Raw genomic sequence first — 27,098 nt, forward strand, 5'->3', positions numbered from 1 at the left:
CAGGGCCAAGGTTTCCATTTCTGAAGCAAGTTGTTTCCATGGTGCACGGAGAGCAGACTGACAGCAGTAATGATGTGGCATTACCCTGCCTGCGTGTGCACAGCCGGCTAATGAGCACACAAGCAATGCTGTTTCCATCCACCCACCTTCAAAATCTGACCATAAGTAGCTGAAGAGGTGGGTTTAGCCTCAAAGGTCTCAATTGTTGCCCTACTTTAACTGCATTAACTGACATCTGAGAAACACAGACTAAAATCCCAAATATACAAAAATAAAAAGGTTAAACATTACAAAATGTTATGGTGCTTTTCTGATTCTGAGAAAAAACAGTTTACACATAATTTATATTAAACTGCAAATGCTGAGCATATTTACTTTAGCTTTTCATATATTTACACAGTTGAGCTTGACATTAACTACATCTGTTTGAGACATTACTACATTCACTTCATTTTAAATATTTATTTTCCCAATGGTCAGAAGTTAAGCAGGCTCACAACTAAATCCTGTTGCAAATGCAAACAGTTCACCAGGGACATTTTCTGTGGTGTTTGCCTGTTTGTAGCACTTCTAGTATTCCTCCATGGTCCAAACCAATAAACATTTGTTTTATGCAGAGACCAAATGGGGTTTATTAATATAACATGCACGGCTGAATGGAAAACCTAAACTTTGCATCCGTTTCTCAGAGTTGTTTACATTGCCTACAGTACATCTTTGAATAATTGTACATGTCTGGATTCTGCACTTTGAAACTTTTGCACACTGAGAGTTGAAAAAATAAACTCCTGCACTTATCCTGTGAGATATTAAACCATCTGACTATGGTCACGTGCTGCTACTGTATGTCAAAAAACATCAAAGGGGAGTGGAATGCATTTTAGTATTAGGTTATAGCCTCAGACTGACTTCTATGAATCTCTCACTGATGCCTCAAACATAAATCAGGCAGGAGTCCCAGATATGTCAGATAATCCCAGATATATACTAAGGGAATTTCTGGCTCAATTAAAAAAGGAGGTAAAAGCAAATCTCATTATATCTTATAATGAAATGTTGGGTAAGGTAAAATAGGATAATCGGTTGTTTTTCCTGTTTGCTCTTTTGGTGGTGTTTTCTGAAGGCTATGTTACTTTTATTGTGTTAGCTAGCATAAAGAGTGTGCTTTTATTTTGAAAGAGTAATGACGGTAAAAACGTGTGTCTTTCAATATAAAGTTTTTCGTTTTGTGTTGTTTAGCTCCAGGCCGATAAAGTCACAAGGTTTACTGATATTTCGTTACATATGGTGATCAATGTGGCTATCTATTTTAGGAGTTTGGCTTATTTGGGGGAGCGTGGCAGAGCTAGCAAGGATGCCATGTTGGCTTAATGTAACGTTGCCTAATTTAATGCTAGCCCTGCTTGGTTTTGCTACGTGGTCTGAATAAATGCTACAATGAAGTTTATTGTCAAGAAAGAATTGTTTATATTTGTTTTCCTTCTTTTAAGCCCTTCCGTTGGGTTCAAGGCATGATTTTGGAGTATTATCCAAAGGCTTTTCAAATGGAGAGATGTTAGTCCTCAGCCGAGGATGCTACATGGTTATCAATCATCAAGCGTCCAAAGATAAGGTGCCATGGGTGGATCACCAAAACACAAGCTAATGATGTTAAAGGTAAGAGCAAACCTCCTTTTAGCAACCAAAACTGTCAAATTCTGTGAATGTGAGACTGACTGACTAAAAGGAAAATATATATATTGCATTATTGCTAATACCTAACACACAGACACATTCATCTCCAGGAATCAGCCATAAATGTATTCTACAATTATACTAACGTGTCGTTATTTTTAAAACTCTAAACGCTTTGTATGTAGTTATATGAACTATAGCATGAAATACTCGTAGCTAAATAAGCAACTGTTAAAGTTTGTTGAAAGAAAACATTTGTATATCAAACAATACAAATTGTGAATCTCTTGATTATGTTGTTTGTTATTTTAAGGTAGGCCTACTGTAGCTTTGTTTAGAGCAAAAAATAAGAAAGACGAAAGAAGAAAGAGATAGCTTAAGAACAAGGTAATCAGAGTAAATCTACACCAAATAGCACCTTCTAGCCTAATATATTTAATGTTAAGGTCTATACAGTTTTATCACAACCACTCAATTTAGCTGTGTTACATCTTAATATTGACTCTTTGAGACAGGTGCATTTCCACATAGAAATATTGCCTTATGTCCATCTGAAGATGAAAATGACAGCGACACCGTCAGGCCACTGGGGATGGGAGAGATGGAGGAGGAGTGTGGGTGCACACAGCTAGAGTTTGTTGCACGGGCAGTGGAGCAGCGGTAACCGATCCCAGCTGCTGCCGTGGGGGGAATTAGAGCTATTTCAGTCCCCCTTGGGTTGGTCACGTGTCCTTGGGGAGCGTTTAGATTTGGCACCACGTTCGGAGAAGGAGGAAGCGCACCGTTGCGCACATCCGAGTTGGACAGCAACATCTTAAACACGCGTTAATGGTCCGGCGGCGAATCAAGCAGATCAGTTTTGTTTAGGGGCGTAGTCCTAATCAATCCACGGTGGTGTCTGAAACAGCACAGCACAGACACAACGTGTGTGTGATCGATCTTTCTCTGACTCCTCAAAAACTTCTGCGCTTTCCAACGGTGATCCGCGGCACATTGTTGTCCGCCACTGCTACAAGTCGACGTGCGGAGCTGTCACGGTGAACCGAGGTAGGCTGAGCTTCTTTCCTTTGGGTTTTTAGAGAACAGGCAGAGTAAAGTGCAAACTGTTTAAATAAAAACACTGTTAGTTGCTTAATGTGCAAGGCTGTTGAATGGATACGGGATTTGCAAAATGATTATCAATCATATCAGCTTGAACGAGAAGCTTGCACGTGCAGAAAGAGGCATAATGAAAACAATAAGTGTGGACTGGGAATTTGGAAAACAAATGAGAGAGCAAAGGTGGTCTGCAATTATCGTGTGTACTACGTCAGCATTATATCATGAACTTAATATGAATTAATTAGTATTTCAAAATGGCACACACATGCATGGTGAAAACTGAAGAGCCCCAAAACTACACAAGGCATATTTAATTGTTGTATCTGGATAATGTTGCTGTAAGGTTGCTTTCTTGTGTGATATCTATTTTGTTAAACTGTGCTCTATAAGTTTGAAGCTTGCTGAAAGTATGTTTATGTTTCCAGCAACCATAAGTCCAAACTTAGTGTAGTAGCCTACTGAAAGATCATAGGGACTGACTGAACTTCTCCCAACCACGCCCCTGGTGCCAGCCAGAGTCAGGCACAGTATAGTAGATAGTATTCTAGGTGATCTAGGTGAAACAAATTTGAAACAGCCATTATAGGCAATTGGCCTTCCAAGTTATGGATGTGTTTTTGTTTTTCATTCTTCGTTTGAGAAACAGAATATCACTGCTACAGTGTATAGGTATACTGAGCGAGATACAATATAGAGTGAAGCACATCACCACAAACTCACAAATGCAATCCAATAGTGTCCCTGAAAAGTCCCCATAGCCATATTGCATGATTTTGGAGCACTGGCAGTATGTCCGCATGGTTATTGTGGAGACAGAGCTTCAGGTGACAGGCACTGTGTGTCCAGAAAGCAGAGTGTAAAGTGTCAGCTCCACATCAATAATGCAGGTTCTCTAAACAACGAGAGCAAGAAAGTGGACTCCAGTGTTGTGCCCTGCCTGTCCCTTTCTCTAATTTTGCTATTCAACACTACTAAATAACAAATTACGTGTTAAAATAAATAGTAATTATTACCAAAAAAAACGAATTTAGTCCAGATGATCATGACACACATATGTTGCCCTCTAAAGTGTTAGATTATATAGAATGAGTAGTGTGTTTAATGCATTGAAACAGCTATTACACTTCTGGTAGTTCACATATTAAAGAAAATGATGTATGTCTCCACTCTATCCCTTTCTCTTGTTCTCTTGTTAATGCATGATCACTGTGTTTAATGAGACAGGTCTCGGAGCATGCGGTCAAACCCTCTCAGAAACTGTGCTGCTAGTTGGGTGAAGACAGCTAACACCCTCATTCATCATGCATCTACAGGGTGCTGCCTGCTCTCTCTGTCTATATCTCTCATCCCCCAGTTACACCCTCAGATGATAATTATTAAGACATTATAAAAATGACAAGAGCAGTGCCTTTTTCGAAGGGAAAGCCAGGGCATCAGCCACCTGCTCGGATGATTATAACTGTGACAGAGAGTTGGCGTTCTGTGTTGATGCTGCAGGTGCAAAGTTATCCAAGAATAAATGCAAACACCTACTGCACAGTGGCGTTCCTGGTGGACTCTGCAGCTTGAAGCACATTTAGTTCTCTGCTAGCAGATTGGTGAAATGCTGCCTCTAGCAAACAAAAGCCCCAAAAGAGGGCCACCAAATTATTTAAAGAAGGGACTGAGGACTTATGTCAATAGTGAACTGTGTTTTAAATGTATTTATATTTAGATATTAACTATACATAATTATAAGCATTAACAAATTTGAGCTTAAATTGTGGATCCCACTACCACTTTGCCACATCAAAGCCACCATTAAATATGAAAATGTCACAGATGTAACTGACCCACATATCGTGAAGCCATGCATAATAAGCTATTTTGATTAAAATATGTTAGCTTGTTAATAAAATGAAAGTATTCCTATCCGTCTTTTTTAGATTGACTCTATTAAACACTGAGTAAGAGATCCTAACGTTGCAGTGCAGTTTTACTTGAAGTAAAATATATCTTAATCTCGGTTTTGTTGTGCTGCCTGTCAGAGCAGTTAATCTTTAAAATATATTGGTCACGTTCTTAGCTTTCTTAGGGATGTACATTTTAATCACATTATACTCACAGAACAGTTAGCCTGAAAGGACACCCGTCACAGGGATGTTTTTATTCTGGGCTGTCTGTCAAGATCTGATGCCAGTTTGAGTCTGAAAGAGGCATTTCTCTAAGAGCCAGCCTCTTGGCTGTGCTTCCATGGAGAGCCTCTTGAAACAGCAGGGGGCTCGACATGTTGTTTCAGCTTTGCTAAAGTTGGTGGAAGGATAACACTCCAGCTTCCTGTGAAATTTGTTTGATGTTTGCTTTGTTTTGTTTACATATTTTCATGATTGCCACAAGTACCAACGGCACTGCATACACGATGTTTAGAAAGTTCATGGTAACTCCAAAAGTTCACTTTAACTTTAAATCATAATGGAAACCATTCAAAAAAACATCGTATTTCTCCCCCACATTTTAACTGTCACCCTGTGAATATGCTCAGATGTAAAAAAAAAAACAATGTTCTCCCTTATAAACATTAAGGTTGTATCTCTTGCAAAAAATGGTCATTCTTTTGAAGAACTGATTTGAAACGTTACACAAAGTATCCTTTTGAACTTTTCAAGAGTACCTTCCCAGATCATAATCCATTTCAGACGAGATCAGATTTTGTAGGAAATAGAAAATTCTCTTTCAAATACCAGTTACTTTCCTCCTTACAGCTCTCACCATTTAGCTTTGGCCTATGAGACATTACATTTGTTTGCAAGAGCCACAGGTCGCTGATTAATGTCTCGTTAAATATGTTGCAGTCTACAAATACCCTGCTTGTTATTCAGCCTGCTGCATTGAACAGGGACCAAAAAAAAACACCAAAAGCCACGTTTATTTCTTGATTTAACTGAACAAAAGGCAATGTCTTCAGGCTTCCTTCAACAGCACCATGCGTGCAATGTCCATTCAGCCTATACTTGCATCTGGGGACCCGGTGTGAGTGTGGGTGTGCGTCTGTGGACATGTTGATGTTTCTTATCTCAAAGATTGAAATTATGACAGTGTGACAGAATAACCTCGGGGTTCGCAGGATGCCTCTGACACTATCTTTTACATGCATCTCAGCTAGCAACACATCACAGGCTCTAGTTGGCATCACAGCAGTTTGCCTTGCCACTCATCGGGGGTTTAATATTCAATTATGAGGGTCATCTAGTTCAAGCTGCGTTGGATTGCCTGTGAAACAGCCCCGCTGATTGAGGAGCCAGCATCTTAGCGCTATAGGCTCACAGTTTTCTCCTGAAGAAACGAGGCAGATGGCTTGTGGGGGTGTTTCACTGACATTGAAAGAGTTTCTTGTAGTTTTGCCTTGTAAGTAGTAGAAACAACAGCATTACAAACATGAACCAGTATTTAGTCAGATCAAACTCTAAGTATCTGATTCAAAGTGTTTCTTTTTTTAATATCATTATGTATATGAGCATTATTTTTCTGAAATAATATACCTTCTTTGTCTTGTGTTTCCCTTTCAAGTAAAATGCATAAAACTTCAATGCATGGATGTCAAGGTTTGATACAACATGAAGTATCAGGGGTGAAGGTTAAAGTTGTTTTGTTTTCAAATGCCTGCAGAAGGATACAGTGACAGTGTCATCCCACTGCCTTGTCTGCCCCTCCTCTGTCCTCTCCTCTGGCAGATAAGATATCCTGCAGTCAGGTATTTGGACCTTGCTGGTGGGCTGTTTCCCGGATGAATGCTGGTCCAAGCTGTCGTTCAGATTAGCGCTATGAGCCTTTGCTGGGAGCGCACTCCTGTCCTCGGGGGGCACAGCCGTTAGACAGATTTGCAAATCCCCATGCATGTACACAGCAGCGCACACACACACATGTGCACGCACAACCCCCACCGAAGAATGGGGCAAGATCAACCCAGGTCATGGGAGACTCTTTTCAAATACATTCCTCCTTCGGGAGACATTTATCTTCGAAAAACACACACAGACTCATACACACACATACACACAGTCAGATATCCTGACCCGTCCTCTAAAGCAGTGGTTCTCAAACTTCTTTCAATAATGTACCCCCTTTAAACAAAAATTCAGCCAAGTACCCCCTGATCAGCGCAGAAACAATGTTAGGGAAGAAATGCCTAATATAAAGAGGTACAGTACAGTGCTGCACCATCAGTGTCTGATTTATTAAAACAACAACATTGTAACTGAGAAACACTTAAATGCAAAATTTCAAATGTTTACAATCCATCACTAAATTCATGGCAAACCAATTTTAACGTCATGCAATAAACCAATTTTAACGTCATGCAATAACACTAAAACAACATTAGTTGCATTGAACTGATCTTTTTAATAATAGGTTGTGCTTAAAATTGAATGAGAAACATGGGCTTGTGCTTCACTGAGGATCTTTGTTATTCTCAGTGACAGGAAGGCCACTGCAGTTATTACACTTTGCGTTTTGAATTAATATAAAACCCACACTGCTCAAACTTCGTTACTTTTCCTAAAACATTTTTTTTCTTTTTCATTAACATAAAATAAATCTCACGTACCCCCAGCAGTACTCCAACATACCCCTAGGAGTCCGCGTACCCCCATTTGAGAACCACTGCTCTGACTGACAGGAAAAAACACTGACAATCGGTTGGCTTTTCAATGTTTATGTGTCACTGATTCTAACTGCTGTTCGCTGTGTGTTGCTCTAGCCAATGTGCCAACTGCCGTTAGATACATTAAAGCTCAATTTTAGTAATACGTTTTTTTTTGCTGTATTCATATTAAAAGTATGTCTGGAATACGGATCATTGTACTGTAGGGCTGTCTCTTCATGCAATCAACTAATCATTCAAATACATCCATTGTTGTTCTGCTCCTATGCCATTAAAATATACTTCCATATTTGTAGATCTAAGCATTTTTATAGGATATCTCTAATCTATATTGGAATATTTTAGATTAAATGTAATTTATTACATTTATAGATGGTAGTATACAGTACTGTTGGCAATAATTTGAAATTTCATATTGGCACCATTCTTATTGTCTATGCATTCACAGAACCAGCTAAAGGACACAAAGAAAAGACCCATGATATTATCGCCCATCTCCCCAGAGGCAGATTGCATGACCTAGTCGACATTTCCTGCATTAAGAGCAGGGAGGCTGAAGCTCTGTATGACACAGGCGCAAATGTGCTGATTGAGTTATGCTGTGATCCTCAGCGGGGACCTGCTTAAAATATTTCTAAACTATCTTAATTATGTTTCGTTGTCAGAACAGCTAACATAAATACCCTATTGCTTTTGGATATATGTAAATATAAACCTGCACCTGTTGATTGCTTTACCTAATGACAGGGTTTTCTAGGCAAATGGCCTTTCATAGCTTTAGATTGAAATGCTCCATAGTGAGTTGTTGTTTTTCTTACGACAACATACAGAACTGGAACAAATCTCTAACATAGCCTGGATTAAGAGCTACACAATTGTTCCACCTACTCTTCTTTAGCTATTTGTTTGAGAAATCATTGCCTGTATGGCATGATGTAATAAAATGTATTTGTAACGGTAAGCCTGTTATTTCATCCTGCACCTGTAGAAGAAAAGCTATTTCTTCATTATGCTTGATCAGAGCAGTCCTTTCTGGTGCTACTATGATGGCACCTGATGATCACATGCTGTATTAGTGCATTTCTGCACAGAGTGTAGCCGCTACAGTAGTTTGAGCGAGAGCTAAATGGAAGACGACAGCGACCTCAGGTTGTCCTCTGTCATCACTTGTTCTACTTATTATCACAGCAGGGGAGGAGACAGTTCAACAGTGAAATCTCCTTTCCCTAATCCACTGTGATAAATTACCCCTAACCTCTCACTGTCTTATTGACCTCTGCTGCCAAACTGCAATGTAAGGATTTCCACATACATGCACGAGCATACAGACATCCCCTTTCCTGCTCCTCTCTCTTTCTCCCTCCCCTCCCCCTGCCTTTCCCAGTGTACCTCTCATTCTTATTCTGATTAATTTGACACTCATAAACACACACACCCCGCCCACAAACATGATCTCAATCTTTCATTTGTAGTTTTGGAATCATCTCTCTTGCAGGCCCTATCCATTCTCCACGCAATGCTGGCAGTTTGCATCCAGATGATCTGTTACATGTTCTCTGCTGTGTTGAAAGGAATGTTAATTATTGGGCTTATTGAGAGAAGAAACAATATGTCTCTCTAGCATACGGTGCTGAATTAGAAGGTCAAGTCGTTTTTTTCGAGTGACCCCGCCTTAATTGCTTAACCTCAGCCAATTCAACTGCCGGAACAGCTGAACGACCAAACATCTCCGTTTAACTGACACTTTGAGTCCACGGAGGCAGCTCTAAACAACGTGTCTTGTACATATACATAAATGAATAATGTCCTCGACATTCAGTCTTTACAGGATAACGTAGCCATAAGTAAGGTGATAAACTGGGCTGTTGTGTGCCATATAATTGCCATATGCAATCTGAACCTCTGTATAGTCTGCATTCCACATAATCATTATGCTTGCATGATTATAGTAGCATACATATATTTGGAGGGACTCTAATTTCAAATTCCTTGTTCACCACTTTGCTATTTCCCTTGTCATTTTGAGATGTGAAGATGCTTGTTTAGTAAATTTGTGTCTTCAACATCATAAATTGTAGCTCCTAAATTATTGCATATTTACACTGAAGAATGATTTGCAGGACCAACTACAAGTCATTGTGTGCCTAATTATTGGTGTTCAGTGGAATATTACCACTAATAGACTTTGTATGGGTAGCAATTTTGCATGGCGTGACTTCTGCTGACAAAAATAGAACTTTTACTTTAAAAATAGAGGGCATGAAAAATTCCCTCCCTAAACCTGATGTGACATCTTTTAACAGTGATTGCCAGGCTAAACCTGAGACCGCTGAAAGCTTTAATGCTGAGCTCTAGGATCATATGATCAGGTCAGATACAGTAACTCCATAAAACTCAATAAGACTGGGGCTGTAGTAGTGAGATTATCACTTTTATTTTAAGAATCCACTGAACCTGTAAATGAAAGGGTTGACCTCCTTAATTTACAGTAAGAAAGTTATAAGTGTAGATTGGATAAAAAAAGAGTTTATTTTACAAAGTTGAATTGAAAACCTTTGATCTGTGTTTAAACTTTCATTGAATGTTATAAATCAAAGATGACAGCACTTTCTAAAACAGTCTCTGGAGGATCTAGTGAACTCACAGGCCATCCCATAAAACCGCGCAGGTCAGCTGTGATCATACAGGCTTTTAGCACTCCTACTCTTAGGACAAGCTCCAGCTTTCTGACCCTCCTCCACACTGGGTTTTTGTATGCACAATATAAAGAATCGTTCTGTTGCATCATTTTCAGATCCCATGGTAAAATTCCTCGACCGATGATAGAGGAAACTTATCCTCAGAAATCCCTAACAAAAGCAAACTTGCATAATCCACCCAGCCTAGGCATCCTGGGAAAATGTATGCAGCCCAAAACCTCATATCTACAACCCCCCTCCAAGCACTGCGGCCTGTGTGAGTACATAATCTCACCATTTACAAATTCACATCTGAGTTGAAAGACCAAAGTGAATTAGTTAAAGGCTATTTTCCTTTTGATACTCTTTCATATTCATATAGATTTTACACATTCCTGTTCTTCTCATTTCCTGGAGGCCCGGAGATACAAAAGCTCCTTATCATTTCTCTAAAACATGTTTGAACTGAGTTTTTGTGGATCAAGAAAATGTTTGTCCTTGGAAAGTTTTGGTGACAGATTGCGTCAGCATCTGACACATCTGGGTTTATCAGATTGCCGCATGATTCTAGTCTGTGATGCTTATCTTGGTTGCGTCCTTAGTTTCTGATAATATCAATTTAAATGGTAAGAAAATGAAAAAACAGATTAGTCATTCACTTTTAAGTTTGTATCTTTATGGTTTATTGCCTAGCGGCAAACTCTAGGGCAGAGCCGGGAGGCCAATAAGGAAGTGCCACAAACTGCAGTTCAGCTATTGGCCGATAGGCGATGACTGCAGAAAGGATGGATTTCCATAGACCCCCATGTTAAAATGCCCAACTTTACAGCAGAAATAAACATGTTTCTAGCCCTGGATGCAATAGAAATTATTTGGGATGTAGTTAGATTCCACCTTAATGTTTATTAATTGTAGTGAATTGTTTTATAACGCGACCCTTTTATTTATATTAGGTCTTAACGTTTTTGCATAAATTAGGGCGTGGTCACTTTGATGGACAGGTACGTGCCTCACTGTCAGCTAACAGCAACTTGTCCACTCTGCTAGGCTACAACGTTAGCTAGTTGTAGTTACTGTACTTGACCCTTTAGCCGTCTTCGTGGTGATTGTGCCTTTTAGGGAATATTGTTGCAAATACAAGACAATTAAAATGGTGTGCTGTGCTGTTGAATGTACTAACAGAACTTCCAAGAAGTCTAAAATGATGGTATTATACATGTTAACCCCATTAGCAGGTGTTTGTGTGCTTGTTAGCTTAGCTTGGTATATAGCTTATAAGCCAGCTAAGGACGTAACCCTTTATACATGCATATATATACATATACAGTTTAGTTTATGATTCAGCCTTGGGAAAGACTTTTACAGTCTGACGCCCATAATGCTAAACGGGAGCAAATGTTAAAAGGGGACCCAATTATCCCAGTGGTTGCCAACGGGACGCTAATGGAGACGCAGGGGGCTGGCTCCAGCCTGTGGCTCCGTTGGCGTCCCGGCGGCGGAGTCCGGCGTTATAACTGGAGATCAAGGAATGCAGCGAAACGCGAACTTGGTTCGCCTGCAGCCCGCTGTAGTATTAGCTAAGTAAAATTATGTTGAACAAGGCTTATTAAGCTGAACACGCCACAATTGTTCTGCTATGTATCGGTACTAATTTTATTTTATTAACGTGTGAATGACAAGCATTAAGAATAACAAAAAATAGGTAATTCTCTTGCAGATTGTCTCGTTTGATTATGAATGTAACGTTTATATAGTGGAACTACACTGTTTTATCAAAACCACAGTGCCACGCAGTAACTTGGTATATGTATTTCATGTTAACTTATTTGGATCAGGCTGGAGCAAGCGGGAGTTAGATTCTGACGTCACTTTCGAACAGTTAGTGGCCAACTCGGCCTACTAAGGGCTTCTCGGCAACTCTGCAGAATCCTATGGGTGACGTCACGGACACTACTTCCATTTATATATACAGTCTATGTTTATTGCACTTATTTTAAGTCGCGTTGGATAAAGGTTTCAGCTAAATGAAATCTTACTTGTGTAACCGGTGTGGTTAAGCGGTCTCTGCGTTGTGTTGGTAATGGACGAGACCCGAGCCAGCGTAAAGTTGAGATGATCTCTGTTTTAATTACTGACAACAGATAAAACGATCAGTTTTACATCAATTTCCCTCACAGTGACTCCTCTCATTTGGAACATGAGGGAAGAGGAAACGTGAGTGACACAATATATAGGGGGAAAAGTCCTCACATCAATAAACTCCTGAGCACAGCGACCACACTTCAGAGGTTCCGCCCACTGATCTCCGACCTTGCCAGGTATTTAACATTCAATAAAATGAAGAACACAGAATAAAATAATATAAAACACAGAATTTGTGTGATTATACAAAATACAATGAAATAAACCCCACTGCATATTTACATCTGTTTTGGCCATTTGTCTTGATGAATGAGTTTAATGATAAAGCCACTATCAAATGTGTTTCATCATCCAACTAACCACTAAGTGTACCTGACCACACAACCTATTATACTGTGCATTAGAGCTTTTGTGAGATTGACAAATGGACAGCTGCAGCGCACAATACTTTAACGTTCCCCTGTATGAAGTGCAGCTGTTTGTGGCATACATTTTTTTAACAAATCCTAAAAGGAGATACTTAGTGTACTGGTTTATTTAGATCTTTTCGGTTTGGATTCATGCCGAGCCATTTTCCAGTTTCATCTGTGAGAAACCCAATCTGAATTTTGTATTTGTTTTTTCTGTTATTATGAGTGTTTTATCTATAAGCATAACAAGCCATCAATTCTGCTGGACAGGGAGTCTCTTCAGAATGACAACGTTTGAAAGAAATGCAGACAGCATATCGAGCCGGAGTTTCTCTTGTCGTTCCCAAGGGATCCTTGATCTCCTCCCTTCAAATGGAGCCTGGCATACAGTATCTGGCCTGCCTCTGCTTTGTAAATTGGATCCTTACTGCTTTACATTATACTGCAGCCCAGAGGCTTGGTCTCTCTGTCCCTTCATTGAGTTCTGCTGGTATATTTCTCACACAATGATGAGGCTTCACTGTGAGCCTTTGTCTTCAAAGGCTTGTTCCCGTTCCTCGCCACTGGTCATGTATCTCTCTCTTGCCAAATTAGTTGAGAGGAAAGATACTGCATTTCTATCGTAAATATTAAGCTATTTTTGGCAAATGGTTAGCTTAGCATAAAGACTGAAAATGGGGAAACTGATAGCATGGCTTTGTCAATTATTTACTGCTGTTTCAGCTCTGAAGCTCAATGTATTAGTTAACTCTTGTTTGTTCCATACAACAAGGTACCTGTAAAAAGAGCAAGTTGCGGGTTTATGCTTCTTGGCTGGGAGCAGTAATTTCTTTCAAGCTTCTGAGGTGCAGGTGGATTTTATTATGTTTGGAGATGGCCATGCTTGCTGTGTCTCCCTGTTATTCATTCTGTATGCTTGGCTAATCTGGCAGTCTTTTCATCTTAAGCTCCTTACACACCAAGCCGATCTTCGGCGTCGATAGATGTTGGGCCGTCGATGAGCGTCGTGTCGCCCTACTCAGAGAGGTGTGTACTGCACCGTCGTGTCTTTTCGGCCGTGCCGACACCTTCCTTCGCCACCGTCGGCCAAAGAAATCACTCTGATTGGCTGTTCAGCTTAGCGAATCAGTGCATGAGAAGTGAAACGGAAGTGAGGGACCCAAACAAACTATTACAAAGGCAAAATCTGAGATTTCATTTAACTCCAGCTCTCGACACAGGTTCGGGAAAGCCCCATGAGCTTCTTGTTGTAGAGTGAAAATGTAACGCACACACGCTATTTGTTTGTTTATATCACGCAGTCTGTTCTTCTTCTCTTGGTGTATCATGCAGTCTGTCCTCCGGTTGTTGCCTCTTTTGAATGACGAATACACACTACTGCCGCCTGCTGGTAAGGAGAGTTATTGCCACTCACGCATGCGCAGTTCGTACGTGCTTCTTGGCCGTCGGCTTAAGTCTTTGCGGTGTGTTCCAGTGCGATACATGGCCAAGACGCAAGAGACGTGAGGTGACGTTTCGTCGGGACGTGTTCTTTGTGTTCTTTGGTGTCAGTTTGGTGTGTAAAAGGCTTTACACTCAACACCAAAGTCAATAAGCCTATAAAGAAACTGTTAATTAGTCCTTTAGGAAGATTGACCATCTATATTAAATCAAGTTTCTTCTTAGTAAATGAGACTTTCCTGGGTTTAAATCTTAATGTTAAACCAATCATTAACTGAAGAGGATGCCATATTGGTGTCCATGTCTGCCTCCACATTTGCCTAAATAAAATAATTAACATTTTTGGCGAGCTGTGAATTTTATACCTAGGCCCTCTGACCCCCACCCCTTCCCTCGAGTTATTACGTCACAGCGTATACTTCAGCGGAATATCAAAACAACGGCCCGGGGTGCAAAACGCATCAATGAAAGCGACCCTCTACCAAACACAAAACAACACCTGTAAATAACCCTATTTGTGTTCTTTGAAATTGAAAAGGATATTGCATTGTGTTTGTTACTTTCGTTGCAGTTGTATGTCTTAAGTGTCATTTGGCATGCTTTTATTTTGAAGGGAAGTTAACGCTGTTGACAGGAAATTGTTGTTGCTATGGAAACAAGAAAAGTTTCACAGCGGGCGGAACTTGTCATAAAGTCCGCGATAATAACACACACCCATTTAGAGGGAAGATATGATTGGTCAATTGTACTGTCATTTGACATTACTCTCTCGTTCAGTTACTATAGCTGGGCCCTCTGTGAATTCATAGCTGGACCGCCTGGATGTCCAACAGCTCCTCTCTTCACAGTAACTCGCAGAGACGAGCTTCTTTCATTTAACCCTTCACATTCCAAAAGAAACTGAATAGGCAGATTCGAAGGATTTATTTCTTTGGAAATGTTATTTTAAATACAATTAAATCAAGTTATTTTGGTAAAACTAATGAAAAATATAACTAAAAAAAAATATTAAAAAAAATATATTTATTTTAATGTTTTTAAATATTATTTTGTAGAATATCTTAGGCCCTCACAGAGGGCCTAGAGCAGTGGTCGCCAACCAGTCGATCGCTATCGACCGGTCGATCGCTAGTGTGGTGCGGGTAGTTTGCGGACCGTTAAAAAAAAAAGTAACAAAAGAAAGAAATAAAATAATAATGTTCGAAAAATACGTTTTTAGATGTAAACCTATCATCCACCACCCCGTTAGCAGGTGCCACTTGATTGACGTATATTTGAGACACCTCAATAATATAATACATTAACCGTGCTTTACGTGAACCTCATCATGACACAAGAGACAACGGCAGGACTGTAATTTCCCGTGTTCAGTGAACGCAACAGAGGCAAGACAGATCAATCAGAGAGTTGCATGGAAATACATGTGTGCTTGTGTCATTCAAGCTCGGCTGTTTGTGTGTGTGGCAATAGCGCATTTAGTGTGGGAGAGAGAGAGGGGGAGAGTGGGAGGGAGAGAGAGGGAACGGTGCCAGCGGGGACCTTGATGTTAGTGCAGTTAGCTAACCAGATACTAACGGACATAAGGAGCTGTTTCCACAACAAGCTGGAGGAGAGTCCTCTCCTGTCAGACTGAGGGGCTCAGGTGAGCTAAAGGACTCTTGAGTGTTTAGAACGGTTTTGTCACAAAGATTATTTCCGCGGCACACCTTCATATGATCATTATAGTTATACAAACAATAAGAGAATAAATGAAAAACAGGTATGGAATAGCCTACTATATGGCAGTAAAACAAGAATACAGTTTAAAAGGGGAGTGATTTGTAAAATATCAATAAAGAAAAAGAAAATATGTTTACAGTTCTGTTTGATATGGATGCTGAGAGAGGTATCCATAGATCTCTTCACGTTGCTCTCAAAGTGCACCAGATTGATGCTTTCAACTTCAATATTTAAAAAAAAATCTTCCCGGGGGAGCATCCCCCCGGACCCCCCTAGAGGAGGTTAGGATCCCCCTAGAGGAGGTGAGGCCCTTCACTTTACCCCTGCCTATATGCCGTGAGCTGATTATGGAGCCTTAATTGTAACAGTAATTCAGATGCAATTAGCCTATATAAAAGGCCTCAAATTGGAAGCATTGTCTGGGCCGTCTTTTTCACTCAATTCTGCAATAGGTAGATCTCGCCTTTCACCTAGGCCGAGGTCGGTGATCTTGGGCTTAAAAAGGTTGGTGACCACTGGCCTAGAGGGTCCTGACGGCTCGCCACTGAAAACAAACTGCTCACATCTAAGAGAACTGGACCTCAAAGGGTCAATGGAGAGTTCTTTGCTTTTCTAGACAGCCATCCAACAGCCTTAGCTAGCTTAACATTAGGAATACAACTACTGGATGTATTCCTCCAACTAGAATTGCTCAATAAATCTTCCTTTTATACACATTCCTTTATAAATATAGCATGCATTTCCTGGGGAAAAAATAGTCATGTTGTCATGACGGAGTTTGAAGTTTCAATACTCATCAAAGAGAATCAACCTTAATGGATCAAAACAGACTTTTCCATCATTTGTTTTCCCCCAAATAGCTTTCTTTAGACAGTTGGAAGTATCCACTGGGCTGATGAGTTACTTTCATTCTTGAATCAGGGTAGGGTTTTACTGTTTGCCAATCACTGCAAACCCATTAGGAATATAGACCTCTCCTCTATCCCTCAAACAGAGCGCTCTCCTGACGAGAGAGATGCTAATAATTAATGACAGTTTTGAAATGCCTTAAGATTCTCTAGGAAACTGCACAAGTGGGGAAAAAAAGGAAGAACACAAAATGGCTTGGAGCTTATCGAAAGATAAAAATCAGCCATAGATTTAACAGTTTTTCTTTATTTTTGTAGATCCACTGGAAACATCTTTGTGACCCATTTCCTTCCAGCTAATGATTGAGACCACATTTTAAAGAAGGACCTAGTGTTACAAAAAATCCATGAAAGATGTTAGGGGAACAGTTAGTGAGAATAAAACAAATTAGGATCAAATGTTATAGCTGATATCAGTACTTCTGCATGAAAGTGTTGTCATTAGATGCCCATTGATGGAAACAGGTGAATCATATTACTATGACATATTTACTTATCGTATATACAATTTTTAAGTGAGCGCTGAAAAATTATTCAGGTTTTTTTTAAAAGTATAATATGGACTACTGCAATATGCAAGACATGCGATATATTTGTAAGGCCAATAAGTGTCAAAATCTCTCTGAATGAACTGTATAAATACAAAAACTAGAAAAATTATGCAAAAATAATCATTCCCCAATGTCATAAGAATAATTACTTTTCCAATTCTAATTTTCCAAATCCTTCTAAATCAGCCCTACCTCAAGGTCAAATACTACTGTGATGAAAAACAAGTCTTTAAAGAAGTGAGAGGTTTTATAACAGAAAGGATCAGAGGTCCCTGAAATCTCACAATACTCAAAGACATTGTGTGCAAAATAACATTTAATTTAGCTGAAACCATCCAGCCATTGAAGTCATTTAAATCCTGGAGGGACTGATGAGGCGGAGCGGAGTAGACATGGGAGAGTGATGCAGCCTGGAGGACAGAGATGAAACAGAGGGAGGAAGAAGCAGAGGAGCAGGGAGGACACTGATAGGAAGACAGAGAGGGGGGTGAGGGACAGTTTGGTACACAGTGTGTGCCCCCATCGGCTCAATATCCTCGGCAGCATTTACACTGTATTCACACTCGCACACGAGCAGTGCTGTGGATTTTGCTCACCTAAGTAGATCCATTTTTCAAAATGGATTTTGCAGAACATGGCTCCTGCCACCCGGAATATATTAAATATCAGTAGCAGCAGCAGAAACGGCTCCTATATCAAGCTGCTGTGCATCAGAGCAGAACATGGCTGTGTTATCGATGTCTCTGTTCTGTCAGGATTATGCTTTTTATTTTACTTCAACAGATGACATGTTTATGTTTCTCTTCTGGTGAATGCACACTTTAATTTGCAACCTGTGTGTGTGTTTATGTGGGATTGCAGCATCAGAGGAAATTTAGGTTGACGGGAACATTTTAGTCACGGTGACAAAAAATATTTCAAGGATTAAGGATATCTGACGGTACCATGTCTGTTTATAATTAAAGCTGAATTTTTTATGTTGTTAAGTGCAGCCACTTAATCTATCCTCAGTCTAATGACGTTTTATTTATCTGTACTTTTCCTGTTACTATTAAGGTGCTTTAATAGTTTAAAATGTTTTTTTGTATATAGTTTTATACTAGACATAATAATGCTCTAAACCTGTCGCACATTAGTACATTTGCCTGCCGTCTAACTGGTTGATTTGATCATCACATGCATTTATACATCTCTTATTAAACCTTTTACTTAATGCGATTGCATACTCAATGTTCAACTAACGCGTGTCTCATATCCCGTTTGTCTAATTTTCAGTCAGACTCAATTTTCAAGGCAGACTCAAATATTTGAACATTGCCCACAACTAATTAAATAAATCAGTTTAATTATAATTACCACACACAGATGAAATAACAAGACGTAACTCCTGAAAATAATTAGTGAATGTAGGATTTGATTCTTAATTAAATAAATTATGAATAATTGCACTAATACATTTGTATTTATACAGAGTTAATCTCCTCTGAGAACTTCAGCAGATCTCCATATCTATTCTTCATTGCTTTTCTGCTCCTTTAATTTGAACCTCAATCCTGTCTAATTTACCTTACACATGTTACATACAGTATGATATCATGTCAGCACTCTTAAAGCCTCAGCGTTCTTTTGGAAAATTAAGACTTTTAAAGGAAACGTCTGTCTACTATATAAATGGCTTTACTTCATTTTAACTCCTGTAATATGTAGTGTGTGTGTGTGTGTGTGTGTGTGTGTGTGTGTGTGTGTGTGTGTGTGTGTGTGTGTGTGTGTGTGTGTGTGTGTGTGTGTGTGTGTGTGTGTGTGTGTGTGTGTGTGTGTGTGTGTGTGTGTGTGTGTGTGTGTGTGTGTGTGTGTGTGTGTGTGTGTGTGTGTGTGTGTGTGTGTGTGTGTGTGTGTGTGTGTGTGTGTGTGTGTGTGTGTGTGTGTGTGTGTGTGTGTGTGTGTGTGTGTGTGTGTGTGTTTCAAGGAGACACTAGATGGCACTATCGATGTATAATCCCTCTGAAATCTTAGTGCCGTTCCCAGCCTCCACCTCTCTTACTCGCACATAATGAAAATCATGATTTTGTTGTGTCATGTAAAGAGTGTGATTGGAAAGCATTTTCATATGTTTTATAAATGAAAATTAGAATTGTTACCCATCTTTTTGAGTGATGTGTGCAAGTTTTTGCTCGATTTTTTTATTTGCTCTAATGCAATGAACAAACTTTTTTTTTTTGCTATTGCCGTCATGTATCAAATTATATTTCCTCAAGAAACAGCCTTATCTAATTGTTTTACTTTGGTATGATGTAACCAAATGTGAGGTTGTGTGCTTGCATGCCAGGTGTTCCTGTCATCACATCTGTGTGAGTTTGTGTCTTCTCTCGAACACTTTGTGTCTGTTGCTTCTCAGCTAGTGACTGTCTCTTAAAAATGCATTTTGTGTCATGAACCTAATCTGCTCCATGTTTGGGATTAGCCCTCCCATCCACAGAGAGGATGCTCTCTCCACTCCCCTCCACATCTCATTTAACTCCCCACGTATCTTCTTTCCCCATGTGTCCTCTTCTCTGCTGCTACACATAAATCTCACTTTCATCCCTATCGCTGCTCTCATTCATCGGCCCCATTTTCTCTTTTTTCCCTCCTCTTCCTTCTCCCATATGGTTCCCCTCAGTAATAATCAATGCAATCTAGCAGGCTCTGCTGTGATGCAGCTGTAAGCATTCTGAGCTCCAGCGTGTAGAAAAAAAGAATTGTCAAATGCACTGAAAGACCCATCAGATGACAAATTGTGCTGGAATATGATCAAACATTGCATTTTGGTTGGAATATATTCATCATGGAATATTTTTGCAGATACTAGAAGCATTTACTCAGCTCTCTAGCATTACAATTGCCCCTCTGAAACCCACCTGCCAATGGTGTGCTTTTACCAAATATCCAATTTATATTCTATTGCTGATCCTGTTATGTGTGTGCGGTCTGTATTTACACAAGAAAATCCATGGCATGGCATGGGTTCTTGGTAGTCTACGACAACCTCAAAAATGTTGTTTTGTTTGGATTTCTTTGTTTTGCACCCCAAGAGATCATTACGATGTGCCAGTCTGATAGCCAGTTCTGCATTAGTCTACCTAAAACTATGGAATCATTATTATATTAGATACAAATATTTAATTTGAACTTTTTACTAAAATATACATTTTAAATGTTATGTAAAATTGTTAGAGTAACCTCACCAGGTGCCGGTTGACATGATCTCACTGGGCGGCTGTATTTCTTATGAGTGATGAAGCAACACTGCGGTTCTGGTGCATTCGATCCTTCAACACCAACAATTGGGTAGACAAACAACATAATGTAGAACAAATATTATAAACGTGTTCAAGAACATGCACGATGTTTCGGAAAAATCAGCATTGTTGGAACCATTGAAGAAGCGTGAGAAATATCCTTCAGAAAGCAATAAAACAAAACTGATAACAGAGAAAAAAAGAAGATAAATCATGGATGACAAACCCTCTTTCCGTGGTTGAAAATGTAGTGTTTGAACTTTTAATTTAAATCTCAAGCCTCGGTACTAGCTGCGAAACCAACAGGAAACGGCTGGGCAACATCTGTTCACTCTAGTCAGTCGATTCTGTCAGTGATCAGTAACAGTGTGCCAAGTAGTAGTATGCACTATGCACTATGCAGTGTGCTATTGATGAGAGCTTACGCTAACAAATAGTTTGGTAGAATTGTCTGTAACTTACTGTACAACAAACTTGCATACTCGGGTCTGGTTTTGACTCGGTGACCTTTTTTCTCAAACAGAGTTAACAGATCAATGAGAGAGGAAGCTCTATTAGCTTTAAACAAGCACATAGTTATCAACTCCAATGTTTGTCCACACTAATTAGAGCACTTCATATTGAAGAGTTGTCTGTCAGTGTTTGTGTTTGTGTGCAGACTGATGATGCTTGTTGAGCCCACAACAAGGCCACTAGAACTGACTCAACAACGGAGGGGTAACCTATCCACCCTCTGCAGAAAGAAGGAACTCGAATAATAGATTTTAATTAACCTTATTCTCAGATTTGTCACAGTGAGTCTTGTTGGTTAAGTTATTATGGTTATAGTTAGTCTCATACTGTACATATTGTCATTGGAAGACGTGCACTCTTCAAGGTTTCTTGGATTTAAGTTGCCAGTCTAGCAATATTTTAAAGAGGAGAATATTGAGGAAAGGCCTTGAAGAAAAACACTGCACATTTCTCTTTCCAACGATAAATGGAAACAGCACAAAAAGCTTTACTAAGCAGGATTTGCTAATGCAACCATTTAAATGAATTCCTCCCTTGCAGAAAATACATTGATCAGATGGAATAAATGAGGATCATATTCACCCACTCCAGAAAGTTAGATGAATTAAATGATAATATTTCACAGATTTAAAATGTTTACTGCAAATGCGTTGGATTCACGTTGTACCTCTGACGGTCTAAGATGGTCCAATCAATAGTTGTGATCATGAGCAAATCTCCCACATATCAAGACTCTAGAGAACTGAGATTAGACTGTGATCCAATCATTCTGTGTTTGAGATGGAATTATTTACGAACACAAACATTCATTCATTCCTTGTAGAAGATAGGTATTTGCATTACACTGGATCTCAGGTAACTCGTAATCTCTATATTCATAGCAACTATACATTGTTTATTGATGTGTTTACAAAGTTAATATTATTATTTTGTTTGTCAGCATCTGATTTAAGTATACTTGATATACTCTGGTAACAGTTAAAAGGTGTGGCTTTGTTTGTATCTATGGAACCGGGTGTATTTACAGTTCAGTGACAGTAATGTAATCATAGTTTATGGCTCCTTACTGGCACTGTTTCATACAAAATCTTCCTCTAGTGAAATGGCCAAAGTAATCCTAAACCATTGCACCTGTAGAGCAGTCTGACTGTCCCATTGCGTGATGTGGACGCCTAGTAAGCTCTTTGAAGCAGAGACACATTACTACTAATGGAGAGTAACTTTTCCAAAATGCATGTCAGACGTTTTGGCAAAGAGACTGCTTTGGAAACAGTCCTTCGGGGGAAATGAATGAGAACATGTTCTTATATATTCTTTCATCCATTTGGTAGCCTATACACAATTTAGTCTCTCACATTTCATGCATTTAAGTCAAAGTGGGCAGATGGTTCTCGTCATATCTTCCTTTCTAGGCATACAGTACAAGACGGCACTTTCTAAAAAGCGACAGTGTTTGAATCAAATATTAATTTCCTGTTCTAAAAGGCACCTTTCCAATATCTCTTCGTAGTCCTTGTTAGTGCCTATCTAGTTTCCTGTCATTTAGACGGACAGAAGGGACCTTTTTGTTGGATCCGACACACAGGAATTTCTCTGTTTGTATAATACAGGACTTTGCATTTCCTGTGCGTGCATACACCCAATGCTCATGCAAATACATGGGGTTTTGGGTATGTGTGTGAGTAAGTACCACTTCAAACGTGGCAGAGCTGTAGCTGAAGCCTGTTTCAAAAGGCCCTTTGATAATGGATGTAAGATGGGCTTGGGGTGTTTGGCTTCTCTCTTATGCTGCATTGAAGGACAGTCCATTTATTCATGTCCGTTCCCAGAGTCCCAGCAGCTTGGCTCCCCAGCGCTCCCTCAAAGAACATTTAACAAAGGGCATATTCTGTCACAAGAGAGTGGAGAGGGGAGCCAAATGTGTGTGAGTGAGAGGACATTGAACTTGAAGTGTTGAGAAACTCATGCATGTATCTAGTTGAATCGGCCTTGTGTGTAAGTGTCTTTTCCCTGACACACAATCACACATATGTGCTTCTGTCATGTGCATATATGGCCTCCCCTGACTCAAGGGGAAAACCCACCAGATATTATGCCACTGTTCTCTGTAAAACGTTGTTCTGCACAAAGAGCCCGTTTCATGCTGGGCTCTTTAGAAGCTTATACATCAAAAATGCGACTGGGTGGGACATGGCTTGCATTGTGACAGATTCTCTTGGGGCTTTTTGTCCTTGGTTTGACTCATGGGAACCAGGTACTGTGGTTTTTTTGTGGGTCTCATGTTTCTGGTTTCAGTCGTATTATAGTGTTAAATCCCACAGTATATATATATATGAAGTCATTGCAGGTCATTTTTTGCTTCAGTCTCTGAGCATGTCTCAGAGGGGAGATTTCTTGAACCTCAGTCCTGACACCTGAAACAGCTGAAACTCTAGTCAATGTCTTCCCACTCAGTAAATACTCTCACATTGCACACATGCACTTTAAAGCATTTGTTGAACAACAACGTCTTTGAGTGTTGAAGCAGTCCTAAGAATACTAACATCTCAATACAGGAGTTTGTATTTATATAAATATTAAATATGTGCTGTCATGTCTGTTCTCAGAGCGCCCCGCAGAAATGGCATGCCCATTTCTCAGTTTTTTATTCTTTTATATTTATTGGAACAAGGATGTCAGAAATGTCAGGTTCCCACAGCCCAAGGTCTTCATGTATCTTTTTTTTGCTAAACAATCCAAAACCCGAATTTTTTTTACTTGCTATACATAAAACAAAGAAAAAAGGCAAATGTTGATATGAGTGCAACCAATGAGTTTGTGTAATTTCTACGTGACAATTATCCTATTGTCAAAATGTTTTCTGTTTAATTATTAGGGGTGCACCGAATGGGAAATTCTTGGCCGATACCGAAAATAGGAAACAGTTGGCCGAAAACCGAATGCCGAAAGGCCGAAAATGATTAATAGAAATATATATATATATATATATATATATATATATATAATGTATACATTTTTTACCAATGTTGTTCAGCTGCCTGATTATGGAAAAATAAATGATTATGGCAAAACTTAACTTAAATAATAATCACTATTATGGGTCCATAAAACATTTATTCTGCACTTTTGAATGCATACAGTACATTAATTCCAAGTCAAGTGCATTTTATTTTCTCTGTAGGATAACTACAACAAAGTGCATTCAGAACAAAGCCAAGTTGCTTTAAAACTGCATAAACATTTAGGCCAGTAGGCCTACAACAAACTAGTGTAAATAAAGACTAACAGCCAGGCCTTCAACAACAACAAATGCACCTATAAGTGCATGCATACAAATGTGCAAACTGGATAAATCCAGATGAATGCAACTATTTACAAATGAAATTACAATTGTCTGTGCTCATAAGCAAAGTAGTAAACATTGTATAAAGATACATAAAGTAAAAACTGGATACAAAATCCACAATCAATTACAAATTAAATTACAATTTCAAGAATCTGCAAATAAGGTGGTCTGTCCTCATGAGCAATGTAAACAACATTGTATCATTTAGATACCGAAAGTACAATATATTGAACACTGTGCTGCTGTCATTTCCCCCTAATGATAACCTGAGATGGTGAATTATAACTCACAATGAAAATTGTTCAGGAAAGTGGGTATAGAGTAGACATGTAGAACTAGATAAGCTTATGATAAGCCAGCCTTGTCTACTTATTAAGGAAAAGTGGGAGGTTATTTTTAATGAACAGTAGCTTCTCTGCTTTATCAGCCACAAGTCTGTTCCTCTTCTCATCAAGCACATGAGAGGCAGCGCTGAACAGTCTCTCGCTGTCAGTGCTTGTGATTTGATCTTACTCCTCATATTTGTCCGGGTGTTTTGATTTCAAGTGGTGGAGTAATCCCGAAATGGTGAAAGTCTTTGCATTTACACCCCCTCGAGAAATGTCAGCTGAACACGTTTTACAAATCGCAATCCGTGCCTCTTTCTCTGATATTTTGAAATATCTCCAAGCGGCAGACATGTTGGCTGTGAGCCAGCCGCGAGCATGGTCGCGCGCCGTGCTTGTCGCCGCGTTTTGATTACGTCATCACAACAACACGTTAGCTTACCAACGTAACCCTGACATTCGGTGATATTTTTTCGGTGCTAGAGACTTTTTAACAATTTTCGGCCGATTATTTTCGGCGGCCGAATATTCGGTGCATCCCTATTAATTATCTGTCCGATGACTAAAAGATGAATAAACTAATCTTCTTGTGTGGGATGCATAGCAGCTGTTAAGTTGGCCGGATTCAAATTATTATTATTCATTTTTGGGTTAGGAGATAACTTAAAGCAAATTGCAACAAAAGAAAGGAGAACTCGTATTGGATTGTGAGGAAACAAAGCCTTTATCAACTGCTTAAAGGGGACATATCATGCAAAATGAACTTTTTGATGTCTTTTATACATAAATATGTGTCCCCGGTGTGTCGGGGAACTCACGCCGCGTCAGAAAATAAAACCCTCTCTCTCTTCCTCCGTACCCAAATCTCTAAAAACGTAATGTAATATCGGAAATGTAGGCTGGCTTTACACCCACGTCCCTATCAGAAACAATGCCCGACTGTTTTGGACGTAATATGGTCAGTGCATGTCACATTAGCATCGCTAACACTCAGAGCTAACCTGTACTGGAGAGAGCATGTGTGTGAAGAAGCAGGAAATAAAAAGGAACTCACCTTGTGGTATAACCGGCAAGAGAGAAAGCCTTTGAGCTCCATACTGTTTCAGAAATAATCCTTGATAATCCATGATATGGCGTTTCATCACGGCAGAATCTGCCGGTAGAATCTCCCGCATGAGCTCAGCCCCCTCCTATTTTAAATCTTTTTTTAATTTTTTTTTATAAACCTTTATACCCCAAATCAGCACTTTTGAAACAGGAAGTGAAATAGAGGGATATGAGGCATGGCTAGAATGGGTGATCTGTTTGGTATCTTGAGCAAAACACTTCATAGACATGTTTTTTATATATCTGAGACCTATGCTTTTGCCTAAAAATAGCATGATAGGTCCACTTTAAGCTATAGCTTTAATCGATGCTATCACACAGTGAGTAAAATAATGTAAACAATATTACTTGTGCTGTTATTGAATACCCTGCATTAATTTCAGTAGCTAAACAGGGCCAACTATCATTCTTCTTCATCGGGCAGTTAAAAATAGCACATATAGTTTTAATTCTTTTGTGTTTTTACAGGCTTCATAATTCACATCACACTGTATACTTTGGTGTGATGACAATCAATGGGTGGAATCCTACAGTGAACAATAAATCAATATCTATCCTGGAGGCATCTTGGTTCCTTGGCATAGAAGCATAAACCCAATTTATATCCTGGGGAATGATCCTTGGTTCTACCCCATTGCCTTGAAAATCTGTCTATCTATTGTTAACAGATCAACTCTGGGCTTATCCTCAGGGGGACTTTACAAAAAAAAGAACCTGTACCTGAAATTTCTGTGAAAATATTCAATCTGTTTAGAGAGAGGATTTTTTACTTAAAAGACCAATCTAATACCCTGCTGGGACCCCAACTCTACTGAGCAATATCAACTGAACTGCTAACACATTAAAGGAAATGGGGAAACTTGTAAAAAAAAGTACTTGTCCCTATTAATTATGCCCTCTTTTAAAGGCAACATTACACTACAACTTTTGCATGTCCTATTTTCGAAACCCCCCAACCCCTCTTTTGTCCAAGTATATCTTTGCATACGAATTTAGCTTGTTATGAATTTAAAACCACAACTCATTACAACTAATTTAAAAGTATACTTATTAATGTTCATATTGTGGGCACAATTTGGATGTCTAAAGCATTGTGACGTGCATAATTTTCTGCGTGCATGCAAACATGATGTTACTGTCTTTCGTTGTGCCAGGGACTAACGGTAACCTTTCCCGAACCCCATCAAGTTTTCTTTCATCCTATATGTCTGCACTGTTCGGCCTTCCTTTTTCAATCCACCACGCGGCTCCATGCCTCATTGT

The 27,098-nt window shown here is 39.4% G+C and overlaps 1 protein-coding gene across 1 annotated transcript in view; it reads left to right on the forward strand.

Moving 5' to 3' along the window:
• Positions 1–2,578: 2,578 nt before the first annotated feature.
• mid2 (midline 2) overlaps positions 2,579–27,098 on the forward strand; it is a 142,712-nt gene continuing 118,192 nt past the window's right edge. Inside the window, 1 exon segment of the mRNA XM_079671326.1 lies at positions 2,579–2,721. The gene's annotated coding sequence lies outside the window, so the exon portion shown is untranslated.

This window comes from Notothenia rossii (genome assembly GCF_949606895.1).
Source record: "Notothenia rossii genome assembly, chromosome: 3".
Lineage (NCBI taxonomy): Eukaryota > Metazoa > Chordata > Actinopteri > Perciformes > Nototheniidae > Notothenia > Notothenia rossii.